We start from the raw sequence: 20,002 nt of genomic DNA on the forward strand, positions 1-20,002 counted from the left end.
CCAGAAAGTTAAGAAAAGCGTATCCCTTTGCTGTTTAGCTCCTATGTTGCGAAACACAGCGTAAATTTTAACTTCAGGTATCTGGAAACTATGCAAATACGGCAGCAGCTTTGTTTACATACAGTTGCGACTTGACCTAATTTTTGTAAACGTGTTTTCTTCTTTTTTCGGTGATCTAACTTAAAGTCACTAAAGTAAGTTTGTTTACATGCGATTGAGACTAGACCTAATCTTACTTAAACGTGTTTTCATGATTTTCAGTAGTTTCAAAAATGGCTCTGAGCACTATGGGACTCAACTGCTGAGGTCATTAGTCCCCTAGGACTTAGAGCTAGTTAAACCTAACTAACCTAAGGACATCACAAACTTCCATGCCCGAGGCAGGATTCGAACCTGCGACCGTAGCGGTCTTGCGGTTCCAGACTGCAGCGCCTTTAACCGCACGGCCACTTCGGCCGGCTTGAGTAGTTTAATTTGACTTATTCTCGCTAAAGTAAGATTTTTACCATGAGTGAAAAGTGCCTGACGTGCCGTAGAATTGTTAGCTCTGGGGTCTGGTGTGATGGCTGCAGTAGTTTTTTCCATTGGGGTGACTGTAGCGGCCGGCCGCGGTGGTCTCGCGGTTCTAGGCGCTCAGTCCGGAACCGCGTGACTGCTACGGTCGCAGGTTCGAATCCTGCCTCGGGCATGGATGTGTGTGATGTCCTTAGGTTAGTTAGGTTTAAGTAGTTCTAAGTTCTAGGGGACTGATGACCGCAGCTGTTAAGTCCCATAGTGCTCAGAGCCATTTGAACCATTTTACTGTAGCTGGGGAATTGGATTAGACTCATCCGCGGTTCTGTAGGATATGCAATAGAGATATGAAAATAGTGGAACAGGAGGGGAAAATTGCTGCCCTCCAGGCACAGTTAGAGCAGACTAGGGAAGATGTGAACAGGTTAAAGAAGGAGAAGGGTAAAGAGAGGTGGGAAGTGGAAACAGGTAACAGGAGGAACAGATACAGAACTTTGTCATACAGCTTTGTGGTGAATGTGAAGAATAGGTTTGATCTAAAAAAATGTTCAAATGTGTGTGAAATCTTATGGGACTTGACTGCTTAGGTCATCAGTCCCTAAGCTTACACACTACTTAACCTAAATTATGCTAAGGACAAACACACACACCCACGCCCGAAGGAGGACTCGAACCTCCGCCGGGACCAGCCGCACAGTCCATGACTGCAGCGCCTTAGACTGCTCGGCTAATCCCGTGCGGCAGGTTTGATCTGTTGCTTCAGTTAGAAACTGATTAGCCTCAGACAGAGGTAGGTGTAGAGAGGGCACAACAAACTTTCAGTAGAAAATTGAATAAGAATGTAGGGAAGTCAGCAAAGAGAAAGAAAGTTTTATTGTTAGGTAGTTCATATGCCAGAGGTGTAGGCCAACTTTTGCAGGACCATTTAGGGGTTGGGTTGGGTTGGGTTGTTTGGGGGAGGAGACCAGACAGCGAGGTTATCGGTCTCATAAGATTAAGGAAGGATGGGGAAGAATGTCGGCCGTACCCTTTCAAAGTAACCATCCTGGCATTTGCCTAGAGCGATTTAGGGAAATCACGGAAAACCTAAATCAGGATGGCCGGATGCGGGATTGAACCGTTGTCCTCCCGAATGCGAGTCCAGTGTGCTAACGACCAGTTAGGTCCAGAATACGAGATCACATATTTTTTTAAACCTAGTGCTGGTCTGGGTCAGGTGATAGAGCATTTAGGTTCACTCTGTAAAGATTTTACGAAGGAAGACACGGTGGTTACTGTGGGTGGGCCAGGCAACAGTATTGACAGAGATCCTGAGTAGAATATAGAGTCTGACCTGGCAAAGATTGCATCAACAACGAGACATACTAGTGTTGAGTTTGTGTCTGTTCTGAGACGTCATGACCGACCTCATTTAAACTCATCTTCTGGGAGAGTTAATGTGGAATTGGAATGGCTACTTGGGTTGGGTGTGTTTGGTTCCTGTTGATTCTCTCAGGAGGTGGGATTATACTAGACATGGCCTACGCCTCAACAGGAAAGGGAAGGCTAAACCGGCTGGGCTAACAGCAGGAAATGTAAGGGGGGGGGGGGCACTGCCATGAGTGGTAATATACCAATGGTCATAGGTGTTGGAGCAGCACCTTTTTTAGGATAGATAGGACAGAACGATGTCAAGTTCTGAGAAAAGTAAATATTGAAACAAACCTTCAGTTTGAGACAGAAATCAAACAGCATAATCCTGGCACATTGGATCAGCGAACACAGCTATTGGTTAAAAATTTACAGCAATTAGCAGAAATTTTATTTCCACCTGGTTTCATTTCGGTAAATGTGAAATTCCAACTATCTTTAGTGCATCAAAATATTCGAGAGCTTAGAAGTAAAATTAATGTAGTACTTATGTACGTTGATGAATTAGAGTCATCAAACCCAGTTGATATAATCTGCCTCTCGGAACATCATGTGACCACTGGTATAGATATGTTAAACCTTACAGAATTTAAGTTAGCCTCTTACTTCTGTAGACAAAATATGGACAAAGGGGGAGTTGCCACATTTGTTAAAAACAGTTTTAAATTTAATAATACTGACATTAATAAATTTTGCTTATAGCAGCACTTAGAAGAATGTGCAACAGAGATAGAATTTCATAACAGGTCGTTTATAATAGTAATGATATACTGAGCACCTTCAGGAAATTCCAACCTGGTTATAAACGGTCTTTTATCTCATCTAAAATTAAAAAACAAAACTAGTGGTTGGTGGTGATTTTAATATAGATGTCCTGAAAAACACTGTCAGTGAACAGTTACGTAAATCAGTTACATTGTCATTCAGTTTAATTTCTACTGTAAATTTCCCAACTAGGTTATACGAATGTTCTAAGACTGCCATTGATAATATCTTTACAGACAATTCTAGGCAACTAAGCCACATTACAAAACCAGTAGTAAATGGGCTATCTTTCTATGATATACAACACCTAATATTAAATTTTGAAAATTGTCAGGGTAAAACATCTATCACAACTGAGTACAGAAGGCCAGTAAAACAGACAAAAAACTGAGAAATTTAGGAGATTGCTCAAAGAAATTCATTGGAAGGATGTTTACAGCGTCCAAGATACAAACGGAAAATACAAAACATTCATTAATGAAATTAGCACCTTATTTGAAAATTGTCTTCCCCTAAAGGTAATGGAGTGGGGCTACAGTCTGGAACCGCGTGACCGCTACGGTCGCAGGATCGAATCCTGCCTCTGGCGTGGATGTGTGTGATGTCCTTAGGTTAGTTAAGTTTAAGTAGTTCTAAGTTCTAGGGGACTGATGACCTCAGATGTTAAGTCCCGTAGTGCTCAGAGCCATTTGAACCATTTTTTCTCCTAGGGTAGTCTCTTTTCCTTTCCGTCCTTTGTGGACTTTGGCCACTCGTAGCTGAACTTGCTTGTGTACTGCATGACGGCAGTTCACTCCGATAGTGCTCAGAGCCATTTGAACCTAAAGGTAACTCAAGCAGAAGTCTAATAAGAAACTGTGGATTACACAAGGGATAAAGATATTATGTGAGATAAAAAGGAAACTATGTGATATGTAGGGACACCTTTGATACTAGCATTATAGCTCATTACAAAAATTACTGGAAAGTATTGAAGAAGATTATCCAGAAATCTAAACTCCTGAATTATGAGAGGAAGATAAATACATCCAGCAATAAAACAGAAACAATATGGGATATAGTTAAGTCAGACACAGGTAGGATTAGAAATGAGGAGGCACAAATAGCTCTAAAAATAAATGAAACCCTGGTAACAAACACATGTTGTGTTGCAAACCATTTAAACAAGTATTTTGTCTCACTTACTGATAGTATGAGCTTGTTAGGTTCAGTAAATAATGCAATGGAATATCTGACACCAGTGCACACAAGCAACCTCAGTAAAATGGAATTGACACTTGCTTCACCCAAAGAAATAGAATCCATCAAAAAGTCCTTGAAATCAAAGCATTCTAGTGGTTATGATAACATATCAACGAAGTTAATAACATAATGTTCATGTGAGCTTAGTCATATCTTAAGTTATTTGTGTAATCAATCACTTATCACAGGAACATTCTCGGACAGGTTTGAAAATGCTGAAGTTATACCTCTCCACAACAAAGTGGACAAAGAAATGCCATCAGATTACTGACCGATATGACTTTTGGCAGCTTTTCAAAAATCTTTGAGAAGGTTATGTTGAAGCGTCTACTTAAGCACATTAGTGAAGATAACATACTTTTAAAGTCACATTTAGGGTTTCTTAAGGGTTCTGATATTGAGAAGCCTATTTACACTTACAGTGAAAATGTCCTTAATTCATTAGACAAGAAATTAGAGGTAACTTGCATATTCTGTGACCTGTCAAAGGCTTTTGACTGTGTGAATCACAGCATTCTTTTAAGTAAATTAAAATACTATGGCATCACTGGTAGTGCTGCAAAGTGGTTTCAGTCATATCTTGCTAATAGAAAACAAAGGGTATCATTATGTAACACTTCAGCAGTAGGCAATCAGACATCATATGACTGGGAAGACATTACAGGTTCCATACTAGGCCCACCACTTTATCTTGTGTATATTAATGACCTGTTATCTGTTACATTACCAGATGTCAAGTCTGTCTTATTTGCAGATGATGCAAACATTGCAATAAATAGTAAATCATGCATAAATTTAGAAAGGGCAGCTAATCAAAGTTTTACTGACATTAAGAAGTGGTTAAGACAGTTCAGCATCATTAAACTTTGAAAAGACCCACTATGTGCAGTTCAGAACTTCCAAGAGATTTCCTTCTAGTGTGCGTATAAAATATGATGACATGGAAATAGGAGAAGTTCAGAGTGTAAAATTCTTGGGATTACAACTCGATAATAAATTTAGTTGGGAGCGACATACCAATGAATTGCTAAAGCGCCTAAACAAGTCTGTGTTTTCAATGTGAATGATGCCAGATGTAGGAAATATGAATATAAAAAACTGTCATATTTTGCTTATTTTCATTCCATTATGTCACATGATATCATATTTTGGGGTAACTCCACAAACCGAAAATTTTTTTAGAGTACAGAAGCGTATAATAAGAGTAATGTGTAGTGTAAATCCAAGAATATCATGTCGAAACCTGTTCAAAGAATTGGGCATACTAACCACAGCTTCTCAGTGTATTTATTCCTTAATGAAGTTTGTTGTAAATAATATATCTCTTTTTCCAACTAACTGCTTAGTACACAGTATCAGTACTAGGAATAAGAACAATATACATAAAGATTTAAAATCACTTACTCTTGCCCCGAAAGGAGTCCATTATTCAGCAATGCATATTTTCAATAAGTTACCAGCAACCATTAAGAGTTTAGTTTCAGACAAGGCACAGCTTAAACGCAATTTAAATGAATTTTTGGTGGCCAAGTCCTTCTATTCCATCTAACAAGTGCAGTAGACCATTTTAATGAAAATTTATTATATTTTAATCTTTGACAATACTTGGTTGTAACAGCCAAGTAACTACCTACTGTGTAAATGATGGATGTATGGAAAGCAGATGCAAGTTCAAAAAAGGTTCAAATGGCTCTGAGCACTATGGGACTCAACATCTTAGGTCATAAGTCCCCTAGAACTTAGAACTACTTAAACCTAACTAACCTAAGGACATCACACACATCCATGCCCGAGGCAGGATTCGAACCTGCGACCGAAGTAGTCCCGCGGTTCCGGACTGCAGCGCCAGAACCGCTAGACCACCGCGGCCGGCGCAGATGCAGTCTGTAAATAGTAGAAGTTTAATTTTAATCTTGTACATAATTTGACTGTTCTTAACTGAGGATCATTGAAATGAATAACTTACTTTAATTTTTGAAAATACATGGTTGTTATATCCAAGTAACTAGCTACTGTGTGAATGATGGATTTAATCAAAGCAGATGTAAGTATTAAACCTGTCTATATTAGAAGTTTAATTTTAATTCATGTACATAATATTACTGTTCATTGACTGACGATCATTAAAATTAATGAAACTCTTTCTAATTACATTTTTGTAATATGTTTATCTGACATGTTCCACACCCAGGAGGATCCCCTCTTTTGTGGGTTTATGGAATGAATAATTAATTTAATCTGATGTTCATATTTTTCCTGCAACCATTTCGACTTCAGTTCCACTCACTTCTGGTTTATTTCATTCGCCAGTGACATACATTGCTAAATTTCTATTTTTCATGAACATTTTTGTGATTTTTTCTTTCTTCGGTCATTTGAATTATTTCTTTTGTTACCCAAGGTTTCTTCGCAGTTACCTTTCTTGTACCTATGTTTGTCCACCTTCTGTGATTACTCTTTTTAGAGATGTCCATTCAATTCCATTTCATCTGAACTGCTTGTTAGAGCATTCATTATGGCATAATTTACAGCCTTAGAAAGCTTCAAATGTGAATAATCATTCCTCAGTACTTCAATATCGCACTTGTTTCCACACTGATTCTCCTGCACGATTCTCTTAAAATTCAATCTACTCTTCTCAATAATGTCACATTGATTCAAGTCTATTTGTGCTCCTGGGTCCTTTTTACAGCAGAATATCTTTTTTCGGTACCTCCGTCTGACTATGATGTAATTACAGCTGGAATCATCCTGTGTGTCTGGGGATTTTCCAAGTATACCTCCTTACTTCCTTCTCCTGTGGTTTTCGAACATATTATTCGCTATTATTAGCTGAAAATTATTGCGGCACTCAGTTACTCTTTCTTCTCCCTCATTTCTACTCAAAATCCAATTCCTTTCCCCCTGATCATTAGATACTAATTTACTCCTTTAATTTCCTCACATACTTCCTCTACCTCTTCATCTTCTGCTTCAGAAGTCGGTATGTATATCTGAACTATTATTGTTAGTGTTGCTGTCAAATCAGGTCTTCAAAGTACTACCTTCCTGTTCATAACGAATCCTACTTTCGTTGTAATATTTCCTGTTGCTGTTGATTTTACCGTATATTCACCTGACCAGAAATTCTTATATGTGTTCCATTTCACTTCACTAATACCCGCAATATTTAGGTTGAACCTTTGAACTTCTCTTTTCAGCTTTTCTAACTTCCCTACCACATTCCAATATTGGGCATTCCACTACCTGCCTTGTAACATGTTACCCTTTGGTAGCTTACTCAATATTTGTGTCATGGTTACCCTGCTCCTCACTCCCTCCCCCTCCCCACTCTCGCCCCCTCCACCACTTGCTGGTTTCGACTGTTGGAGTAACCCGGAAACTTTCACCAATGGAGAGAGCATCATGACATTTTTCCAACTAGGGGCCACATGTTCTGTATATTTACTATATGTGTCTTTTAAATACAGTCTTTTTCTTTCATTTCATAACCCTCATACTACCGATCATTTCTAATTCTTCCACCTTTTAGAGGCATTTTTCTTTCCCAAAGGCAAGAGATTGTCCTGAAACTATGTTTTGTGCCTCCATTCTCTTTAACAGTCTCTCTAAAATTATAAGACATTTACCATTACAGCTCATTTGCTGTATGTGATTTCCAGTATAATTCATAGGACTGTCTAACTTTTCTCTAGTCTATTTTATTTCTTGCATTTAGACAATCATTTCACATAATATTTGCCAACTTTTATTTATCATAAAGTTTTTTAAACTCAGAAGAATGTTTCTGGAGCCACTACGTAGCAGTTGTGGACGTGTGCGATGTTGCATTGTCCTGCTGAATTGCCCAAGTCCGTAGGAATGAACAATGAACATAAATGGATGCCAGTGATCAGACAGAATGCTTACGTACGTGTCACCTGTCACAGTCGTATCTAGATGTATCAGGGGTCCCTTACCACTCCAACTGCACACGCCCCACACCATTACAGAACCTCTAGCAGCTTGAACAGTCCCCTGCTGACATGCAGTGTCCATGGACTAATGAGGTTGTCTCCATACCTATACACTTCCACCCGCTCAATACAATTTTAAGCGAGGCCCATCCGACCAGGTACCATGTTTCCAGTTGACGGGTCCTGGCGAGGCGTAAAACTTTGTGTTGTGCAGTAATCAAGGGTACACGACCGGGGCTTCGGCTCCGAAAGCCCATATCGATGATGTTTCGTTGAAAGGTTAGCACGCTGACACTTGTTGATGGCCCAGCATTGAATCTGCAGCAATTTGCAGAAGAAATGGAATTCATTCACGTTCAACGACTCTCTTCAGTCGTCGTTGGTCCCGTTCTTGTAGGATCTTCTTCCGGCCGCAGCGATGTCGGAGATTTGATGTTGTACGGGATTCCTGATATTCACGGTACACTCGTGAAATGGTCGTATGGGAAAATCCTCCCTTCATCGCTACCTCGGAGATGTTGTGTCCCATCTCTCGTGCGCCGACTATAAGACCACGTTTAAACTCACTTAAATCTTGAATGAGATTTGCACTCTGCAGCGGAGTGTGCGCTGATATGAAACTTCCTGGCAAATTAAAACTGTAAGCCGGACCGAGACTCGAACTCGGGACCTTTTCCTTCTGCGCGCAAGTGCTCTACCAACTGAGCTACCCAAACAGGACTCCCGCCCCGTCCTCACAGCTTTACTTGTGCCAGTACCTCGTCTCCTACCTCCCAAACTTAACAAAAGCTCTCCTGGGAACCTTGAGGAACCAGCACTCCTCAAAGAAAGGATATAAGGATATTGCGGAGACATGGCTTAGCCATAGCCTGGGGAATGTTTCCAGAATGAGATTTTCACTCTGCAGCGGCGTGTGCGCTGATATGAAACTTCCTGGCAGATTAAAACTGTGTGTCGGACCGAGATTTGCAGATTGCAAATGGTGGCAAATCACTGCACACAGAACCAGGTACAAAGTGTGAAGGCAGTAGTCTGCCGAACTTCACCGCCACACCTGAAAAACTTGTGGCAATTCCACCCAAAGTCGTCACTTGCCAAACGCAGACTCGTGATGTCACTGTGGCACCGCTAAACACACAAAGATACCCTAATAACAGTCTTAAGTCACAAGAGGTAATGGATGTAACCGACTGCTGGTCAAGACCCAAGGAGACAGCCGGGTCGCCGGTAACAACGAATCACGTCTTCGCGGTGCCACCACGATGCCACCAAGGTGATATGTCGGGCTGCGACAATGTGCAGAATTGGACAATCGATCTATCACACTGGAGGCAGTACCAAACTGGCTCAGTTTTCAACATGAAAGGAGGAAATCCACAATTTTTAACGTGATGAGAAACGGAATTCTGGTTATGCTCCTCAGCTCTTGAGATGGTCGACCTTCATTCTCAGTGTTGTCTTCATCAAACTGCAGTTTGATCGTAGTTGTAGAAACTCCTTCCGTTATAAACTGCTACTGTGCATCAAACGTTGAAAGGCCTCTTAAATGCGCATACTCTTCGACAACATTCTATTGTTGAGTTGGTGTAAGAAAATCCCTGAGATTTAGAAACGCTGTTCCCAGGCTTCAAATGCGCGGTGACGACTGCAGCAGAGAAAATAGTCATCTGCGAAGTTACGACTACACTGAGGCACTACCACGGACACGCTTACAGAATCGGTTCCTTGTGTCTTCAGTTCTCGAAATGTACTGATATTAGTGCTTGATTCGAAGGAAGTCATTTTGACATTTAAACATCAAACAAATGCTACATTTTATGTGCAAAATAACTAGGTCTTGAGGAGATGAACTTCTCGACACTTGATTTTCATAAGTAGAAGCAGCTGTTCGTGAAATATTTCAAATTTCACTCAAATAATTATTTAAGTTTTTCTTAATTGCCCTGTTTTACTTTAAGCAATTAAATCTTTTTTTCGCAGAATTAAATTTCAAGCTGGTCAGTTTGATATCTCATTTGTCCATTTTTCTCTTCGTTTGGCTCTGAAAATTCGGACAAAATTTTTCCTCGAAGCCCTTAATTACACTGGTTACCTTAAGGCCTCTATTCTTTTTTTTTGAAGAATTAAACTTAATGCTGGTCATTTCGATATCCAATTTGTCCACTTCCTACTCTTCGTTTGGGTATGAAAATTCTGACTAGAACGTATTGTGGAATTCGTAGGGAGTCATGTTTTCATTACACTCGCATATTTCACCAAAACAGAAAAAAAACTACAGCGACTAATCACTTATAAGAGCTATTTATTGTAAAAGAGTATTCGGTCTGAGGACGTTTGAATGTGTACTTCCATCCTCAGATGACATACAAATTTTAAAAAACAATAGCAACTTACTTTTGACTGTCTTTAAGAACTAATATAAGCGCCACTGTTTTATATAATTTTGCTCTTGGTACTTAACTGGTTTTATGTTTTAAGGTGTCTAGGCCTTCGTAACCCGCTACGCTATTTTGATAATGCATAAAGCTGAACGACTATACTTTTGGCAAAATTATGCTGTTCACAATGATTTGATTTGGAACCGAACTTGGTCCCAGGAATCTATCTCTTGAATTTTAATTTTTGTGATTTGAACATCATCCTTTACGTAACTGAATTACACGTAGTATTTTATCACCCTCCTCTTGAAGAATTAATACACGTCTACATGAATAAAAATATCTGAAACTCTGATTTTTAATACTTCGATCCTTCTGTATATACGGTACCTTTGTTACTATTTTGGACAATATCTTCAGTGTAGATATTAAAGTCAGTTGGTAATATTAGACAACTTTCTAGTACTGATTTATTTGCTTGATTTTTATCCATGTTTGTTTTACATGCATTTATGGCGATTTGAGATACCAGCACACAGTAGCACACTTGTTTTACCAAATAGGTATCTTTGCCCGCTCGGTTGGCCGTGCGGACTAACGCACGGCTTTCCGGACGGGAAGGAGCGCCTGGTCCCCGGCACGAATCCGCCCGGCGGATTTGTGGCGAGGTCCGGTGAACCGGCACGTCTGTGGATGGTTTTTAGGCGGTTTTCCATCAGCCTCGGCGAATGCGGGCTGTTTCTCCTTATTCCTCTTCAGTTACACTATGTCAGCGATTGCTGCGAGAACAAATTCTCCAAGTACTCGTTTTTTTTATTTGGTTATCAGTCTACTGACTGGTTTGATGCGGCCCGCCACGAATTCCTTTCCTGTGCTAACCTCTTCATCTCAGAGTAGCACTTGCAACCTACGTCCTCAATTATTTGCTTGACGTATTCCAATCTCTGTCTTCCTCTACAATTTTTGCCCTCTACCGCTCCCTCTAGTACCATGGAAGTCATTCCCTCATGTCTTAGCAGATGTCCTATCATCCTGTCCCGTCTCCTTATCAGTGTTTTCCACATATTCCTTTTCTCTCCGATTCTGCTTAGAACCTTCTCATTCCTTACCTTATCAGTCCACCTAATTTTCAACATTCGTCTGTAGCATCACATCTCAAATGCTTCGATTCTCTTCTGTTCCGGTTTTCCCACAGTCCATGTTTCATTACCATACAATGACGTATATCCTCAGAAATTTCTCCCTCAAATTAAGGCCGGTATTTGATATTAGGAGACTTTTCTTGGCCAGAAATGCCTTTTTTGCCATAGCGAGTCTGCTTTTGATGTCCTCCTTGCTCCGTCCGTCATTGGTTATTTTACTGCCTAGGTAGCAGAATTCCTTAACTTCATTGACTTCGTGTCCATCAATCCTGATGTTAAGTTTCTCGCTGTTCTCATTTCTACTACTTCTCATTACCTTCGTCTTTCTCCGATTTACTCTCAAACCATACTGTGTACTCATTAGACTGTTCATTCCGTTCAGCAGATCATTTAATTCTTCTTCACTTTCACTCAGGATAGCAATGTCATCAGCGAATCGTATCATTGATATCCTTTCACCTTGTATTTTAATTCCACTCCTGAACCTTTCTTTTATTTCCATCATTGCTTCCTCGATGTACAGGGGCGAAAGGCTAGAGCCTTGTCTTACACCCTTCTTAATACGAGCACTTCGTTCTTGATCGTCCACTCTTATTATTCCCTCTTGGTTGTTGTACATATTGTATATGACCCGTCTCTCCCTATAGCTTATCCCTACTTTTTTCAGAATCTCGAACAGCTTGCACCATTTTATATTGTCGAACGCTTTTTCCAGGTCGACAAATCCTATGAAAGTGTCTTGATTTTTCTTTAGTCTTGCTTCCATTATTAGCCGTAACGCCAGAACTGCCTCTCTCGTCCCTTTACTTTTCCTAAAGCCAAACTGATCGTCACCTAGCGCATTCTCAATTTTCTTTTCCATTCTTCTGTATATTATTCTTGTAAGCAGCTTCGATGCATGAGCTGTTAAGCTGATTGTGCGATAATTCTCGCACTTGTCAGCTCTTGCCGTCTTCGGAATTGTGTGGATGATGCTTTTCCGAAAGTCAGATGGTATATCGCCAGACTCATATATTCTACACACCAACGTGAATAGTCGTTTTGTTGCCACTTCCCCCAATGATTTTAGAAATTCTGATGGAATGTTATCTATCCCTTCTGCCTTATTTGACCGTAAGTACTCCTAAGCTCTTTTAAATTCCGATTCTAATACTGGATCCCCTATCTCTTCTAAATCGACTCCTGTTTCTTCTTCTGTCACATCAGACAAATCTTGACCCTCATAGAGGCTTTCAATATATTCTTTCCACCTATCTGCTCTCTCCTCTGCATTTAACAGTTGAATTCCCGTTGCACTCTTAATGTTACCACCGTTGCTTTTAATGTCACCAAAGGTTGTTTTGACTTTCCTGTATGCTGAGTCTATCCTTCCGAAAATCATATCTTTTTCGATGTCTTCACATTTTTCCTGCAGCCATTTCGTCTTAGGTTCCCTGCACTTCCTATTTATTTCATTCCTCAGCGACTTGTATTTCTGTATTCCTGATTTTCCCGGAACATGTTTGTACTTCCTCCTTTCATCAATCAACTGAAGTATTTCTTCTGTTACCCATGGTTTCTTCGCAGCTACCTTCTTTGTACCTATGTTTTCCTTCCCAACTTCTGTGATGGCCCTTTTTAGAGATGTCCATTCCTCTTCAACTGTACTGCCTACTGCGCTATTCCTTATTGCTGTATCTATAGCGTTAGAGAACTTCAAACTATCTCGTCATTCCTTAGTACTTCCGTATCCCACTTCTTTGCGTATTGATTCTTCCTGACTAATGTCTTGAACTTCAGCCTACTTTTCATCACTACTATATTGTGATGTGAGTCTATATCTGCTCCTGGGTACGCCTTACAATCCAGTATCTGATTTCGGAATCTCTGTCTGACCATGATGTAATGTAATTGAAATCTTCCCCTATCTCCCTGCCTTTTCGAAGTATACCTCCTCCTCTTGTGATTCTTGAACAGGGTATTCACTATTACTAGCTGAAACTTGTTACAGAACTCAATTAGTCTGTCTCCTCTTTCATTCCTTGCCCCAAGCCCATATTCTCCTGTAACCTTTTCTTCTACTCCTTCCCCTACAACTGCATTCCAGTCGCCCATGACTATTAGATTTTCGTCCCCCTTTACATACTGCATTACCCTTTCAATATCCTCATACACTTTCTCTATCTGTTCATCTTCAGCTTGCGACGTCGGCATGTATACCTGAACTATCGTTGGTGGTGTTGGTCTGCTGTCGATTCTGATTAGAACAACCCGGTCACTGAACTGTTCACAGTACCACACCCTCTGCCCTACCTTCCTATTCATAACGAATCCTACAACTGTTATACCATTTTCTGCTGCTGTTGATATTACCCGATACTCATCTGACCAGAAATCCTTGTCTTCCTTCCACTTCACTTCACTGACTCCTACTATATCTAGATTGAACCTTTGCATTTCCCTTTTCAGATTTTCTAGTTTCCCTACCACCTTCAAGCTACTGACATTCCACGCCCCGACTCGTAGAACGTTATCCTTTCGTAGAATATTCAATCTTTTTCTCATGGTAACCTCCCCCTTGGCAGTCCCCTCCCGGAGATCCGAATGGAGAACTATTCCGGAATCTTTTGCCAATGGAGAGATCATCATGACACTTCTTCAATTACAGGCCACATGTCCTGTGTATACACGTTACGTGTCTTTAATGCAGTGGTTTCCATTGCCTTCTGCATCCTCATGTCGTTGATCATTGCTGATTCTTCCGCCTTTAGGGGCAATTTCCCACCCCTAGGACAAGAGAGTGCCCTGAACCTCTATCCGCTCCTCCGCCCTCTTTGACAAGGCCGTTGGCAGAATGAGGCTGACTTCTTATGCCGGAAGTCTTCGGCCGCCAATGCTGATTATTTATCAAAATTTAGGCAGTGGCGGGGATCGAACCCGGGACCGAAGACGTTTTGATTATGAATCAAAAACGCTACCCCTAACCCCTAGACCACGGGTACGTACGTCTGGTGTGAGACGTTGAGACGTTCCCTGGGGGGGGGGGTCCACCGGGGGCCGAACCGCACAATAACCCTGGGTTCGGTGTGGGGTGGCGGAGGGGTGAAGTGGACTGCGGTAGTCGCCGTGGGGTTGTGGACCACTGCGGCTGCGGCGGGGACGGAGCCTCTCCGTCGTTTCTAGGTCCCCGGTTGACATACAATACAGATAGGTAACTTCAATGTGGTATGTTAGTAGAATGATTGCTTCCATGTTCACGGCTATTTTGCCTGATTATCAAACCGATTCTACTCTGTACGACCTTCAAAGAAAAGCTTTTTGATAGCCCCTTATAAAAATGCGGGTCTTACAAATAAAGCGTATGCTATCAGCGTGCTCGCTGCTAAGGATAGTGACTTTAATACTTTTCCAAGCAAAGACTGAAAATATTGGATAACAGAATTACACTGAAAGGATCCTACTATATCTTTAGTTGTCCCAGAGTTCTCGATACAAACTTGCCATCTACTACCTGAAAGAATCATATGAAAACGCTACTAGTAACCTTATTCTGAATAAATACATAAATACGGACTGTGCTTGCGACTCTCAGTGAATAAATACGTTTGCTGAAGGCAGATGATCATGGTAGGCTACCAGGTGGCGTATATGGCTTATTAAATAGGAAAACAGCTATCAATTTAAAGTCGGAGAGATGTATAAATAAATCCAGAGAGATCGTGTGTAAATTATTGATTATTTCAAATCAAAGCACAGCATGGAAAATTGTAGTTACTTTTACCTACAACACTTCATAACAAAGAACTTTCCTTCCAATTATTCAAAAGAAAACAAGAACTAGTAGATGAATGTAGAAGGGATTTACGTAATTCGCCTACATTTCAGATGCGTAAAATAGAAACAACGAATTCTGGATTCTGTGAATCGACACTGGAGGCCCCTTAGTACAGAACGTGTTGAATACTATCACTGTAAAGGCTTACTACATACGTGAATTTCCTGCACTAAAAAAACTCGCCAAGCGGCGCTAAGCACTGCATTACTTATTAACTCGTAGCTAGTAACTAGAGACTGCAGGAAGTAACATCTCATAGCAAGTTATCGCTTACCGTTCCAAGTAGCAACCGCCAACCAAATCACCGTTACACACAGTCTATCAGGCAAGCCACCGCCCAAGAACAAGACAATTCTCTTTGCATCACATTCCAGTACCTAACAAGCTTCATCGTCGCAGACCGCGCTGACTTCCTGTTGGCCGAGACTGCAGTGGTACGACCTTCCTCGTTAGGATAACTGCGTTGTGACATCAGTTGTACCGATTTATGTGGCGTGACTACCTCTCATAACATACGCTCGATACACATAGTAGATCGTAAGCCACTTGCACCTGAAGGTATTCATCAATGTAAACGGGTTCTTGGAGCTTCGCAGTTTAATTGTGTACAGTCAGTAGTATATGGGGTCGCGAAAGATAAATCAGTGTTAAATTTCAGTTGATATCGATGATGTCGTAGAAATATTGTTTATCCTTGTTGCCATCGCTACCAGCAATCACTTTTAAATTCCATATCTTAGTATGCCACATTCACGACAAAGCTTAATATCTTTTCGTATCTTGACTTAATCTCAAATTATCTCTCGATGTAACCGAAAAAATAACTCACTCACTCATTTTCTTTGTAGGTACTAACTTGAGTTTCGATCCTGAAATCTGTGTGCAATATTTTAATCTCTGCTTGCTGGTAAATTCACGTAATAAGAATTTACCAGAGAGAATGTAGTTGATCGGTAGCTCAGTATGGTTGCATCTCTGAGTCGCAATGTTGGACCTCAGACTATGAAAATCTGCTTCAAATATAGTTATGCACCTCAAGCTATTTAAATAAGTGTAAAACTTAAGCTTAGTTCACAAAAGTATTTAACGATTAGGCACTTCTTACTAGTCAAAGTTAATTCATACAAAGTCAGTCTCCCTTATCGCAGCTTTCTAAAACCAGAGAGGGCTTGCGTTGCCAACTTGCGTGAAATTAAACTTGAGAGAACTTTTGTTACCAAGCTCGAAGTTAATTATACTCTATTAAAAAATTCAGATGGATGTTGAACTCCACACTTCCAGAAAGCAAAACTTCAAAATTTCCATACAAATTCTAAGACACTTCACAATATTTTGTTTGCATATCCTTCTACAAGTAATTGTTGTGTAACTCCTGCGTAATGTCACGTAGCGTGTGACTACAGAATCCGACTTTACAGTTCCAGTTCGTGATACAGACTCATCCAGACCGATTCTACAGCAAATTTACAAGTGATTCTTTCATTTTTATTTCTTAAAAGTCGGCGCAGCGAGAATTTGACGCTCCCAGCAATATTTTTTGTCACAGTGGCCACCGACCGTGAGGCTAGCAAGTCCAGTGGTTGGAATGGCTGTCTGGTAGGCTGAAGACTGCCGTTGTCGACAATTCCTTTCTACGTCGCTTATGAAACAGGGGAAAACATCGTTTTTTGTTCAATGGTAACGAATACATTAAATAAAAACAGAACTTATTATCTAAAATATTCATAACATTTACGAACCATGTATCGTTGTCGCTGGCCAGAATGAGATCACCTCACAAACCTATTCGTCTCATTTCAAGATACGCCACCCTCCAAGGAACGTCGCTGAAACTTTTCATTTTGGCTAAGGAAAGACCATCTTCACCGCAGACTTTGATTAGTGCGCACGGATGATCTCAGCAAAAGTCCTTGTGAGTTAGCAGATGCAGAAAACATTATAAGCTGATAGTTGATACGTTTTCGAGCGTCTTTCAAGCTTTAGCTATCATCTCGGAAAAATAAAGGCACGTAATTAATCATTAGTTTCTTTGTAGGTAAATATCGGCAGTCCTGGTAAAAGTGCAGAACTGATAAAGTGCAGTACCGTTTTCGTTCTGCATTTATTCGGGAACAACACTATCTCAACGCATGCTGCGTTTGTGGAAGCGTACGATAACAATACTCCCTCGTACAACTCAGCAGTTAGAAGACGCAACAGCTTCCAGTGAAGTCAGACAAGTGTGAAAAACAATGAACGAAGCGACAGACCACAGCCCTGTAAAGAATCAGGAATCGCAAAGGAATAGGAGGTTTCGGTGCTTCAACGCAGGCGTATCATAACGAGACAATAGTGGAAAATTTTGTTAGCCACAACAGTCACTTATAGCAAATAAGTGTTTATTCAATTACCGATCTCGACCGTTTTTATCATTTTCAGATTGGTCTAAATACTGCAATGTATATATATCATAAAAATGCACATAATGTAATGATAAGCTAACAACTCTAATAAGCTGTGCCGTGATGTATATAAACTGGAAAGCTAACAGAGGTACCCGTCTTTATGAAGTTAACAGAGAAAGCAAAGTACGCAGCCATAAGTGGCCTTGTCACATGGAGTAAAATCAGACAAAATAATAACCGCACATGACCCATAATGTCGGGTCGATGCTTGCATACTGTACTTACAACGACCGGTGCAAAAAGCTAATCTTTTAGGAGAGATAGAGATGTATGATTGTAAGAAACGCCACCTTTCTTAGCTTCTCAATGAACAGAATGACTTTGCAGCTAGTGCTTATTTTTCGTTATACACCGAAGAACCTAAAGATACTGGTAACCTGCCTAATATCGTGTAAGGCCCCAGCGAGCATGCAGAAGAGTCGCAACAAGGCGTGGCATGGGCTCGACTAATGTCTGAAATAGTGCTGGAGGCAACTGACATCACGAATCTTGTAGGGCTGTCCATAAATCCGTAAGAGTACGAGGGGGGTGGGGATCTCTTCTGAACAGCACGTTGCTAGGCATCCCAGATATGCTCAATAATGTTCATGTCTGGGGAGTTTGGTGGCCAGCGAAAGTGTTAAAAGTCAGTAGAGTGTTCCTGGACCCACTCTGTAGCAATTCTGGACGTGTGGAGTGTCGCATTGTCCTGCTGGAATTGCCCAAGTAAGTCGGAATGCACAATGGACATGAACGGATGCAGGTCATCAGACAGGATGCTTGCGTACAGAGTCGTATCTAGACGTACCAGGGGTCCCATATCACTCCAACTGCACACTCCTCATACCATTACGTAGCCTCCACCAGCTTGAACAGTCCCCTCCTGACATGCAGGATTCATGGATTCATGCGGTCGTCTCCATACACGTACAAGCCCATGCGCTCGATACAATATGAAACGAGACTCGTCCGGGAAGGTAGTATGTTTCCAGTCATCAACAGTCCAACATCAGTGTTGACGAGCCTAGGCTAGGTGTAAAGTTCTGTGTCGTGCAGTCAACAAGGGTACACGATTGGGACTTCGACTCCGAAAGCCCATATCGCTGACACTTGTTGATGGCCCAGCACTGAAATCTGCAGCAATTTGCGGAAGTGTTGCAGTTCTGTCACGTTGAACGTTTCTCTTCAGTCGTCGTTGGTTCCGTTCTTGAAGGACCTTTTTCCGGCCGCAGCGATGTCAGGAGTTTGATGTTTTACCGGATTCCTAATATTCAATGTACAGCCGTCAATTGGTCGCAAGGGAAAATTCCCATTTCGTCGCTACGTCGGAGATGCTGTGTCCCATCGCTTGTACTCCGACTGTAACACCACGTTCAAGCTCACAAATCTTGACAACCTGCAATTGTAGCAGCAGTAACAGATCTAACAACTGCTCCAGACATTTGTTGTCTTATATAGGCGTTGCCGACCGCAGTGTCGTATTCTACTTGTTTACATATCTCTGTATTTATATACGCATGCCTATACCAGTTTCTTTGGCTGTTGTAGGCCTTTCACCCTAGTAGAGCTGTCTTCCTCCCCCTGCCGCCCACGTATGTTTTTGCTCTGGTTTCGGCCCATCTGTTATGCCAACAGTCTTTTTATCGTGTTTTGATATCCTGCTTTCAGTTCACATATCTTTTTATTGTACACGTCACAGACGAACTTTAGCTAATTTGTGTGTGTGTCCTCGAGTCTAAGGTGTATCGCAAAAACCCTCAGTCTTCAAGAACTGCAGCAGAACATTTCGGTTGAGACTGCAGCAGTTCCAACACTCCAACTTCCATCCGCCTTCATAAACTTGCTGACCACGGCCCAAAAGTGCCGAGAGATGTGTGGTGATCACTTTCAACATCTGCTATAGTCAGGGTAGTACTGTATTTACTTTTCTCTGCTGTGTTTCTTTGTCCCTGGGACCCTGTTATCGGTACCACTTAATTTTCCCCACCCTTATTAACAGTTAAGGTTACATGCAAATAGCAAAAGAAGTTTCGCCATCACAAAATGTGTTCACGTTATTTTGTCCAAACCCTTGGCTTATCTTGATGGAAACTACTTTTTTCTCGAGTAGTTACTGAAGTACTATCGCCAACGCAATCGAGACTTCGATCTGTCAGCTGGGATTTCTTTTTACAGATAAACTTGGAGGACCTGAGATGTCCATAAGTCGTCTCTGTATGTGTTTTCTAATGGTTTATTTATCTCGTTAAATCGAAGGGTTGGAGACAGTTTTTCACGTTTCCTTCTTAGAGATTAGATTTAAACAGGATTATGAAGATTTGTAAAGGACAAAATTTCCTGTGATTCTTCATCTTTCATG

This window comes from Schistocerca cancellata, chromosome 3, assembly GCF_023864275.1.
Source record: "Schistocerca cancellata isolate TAMUIC-IGC-003103 chromosome 3, iqSchCanc2.1, whole genome shotgun sequence".
NCBI lineage: Eukaryota > Metazoa > Arthropoda > Insecta > Orthoptera > Acrididae > Schistocerca > Schistocerca cancellata.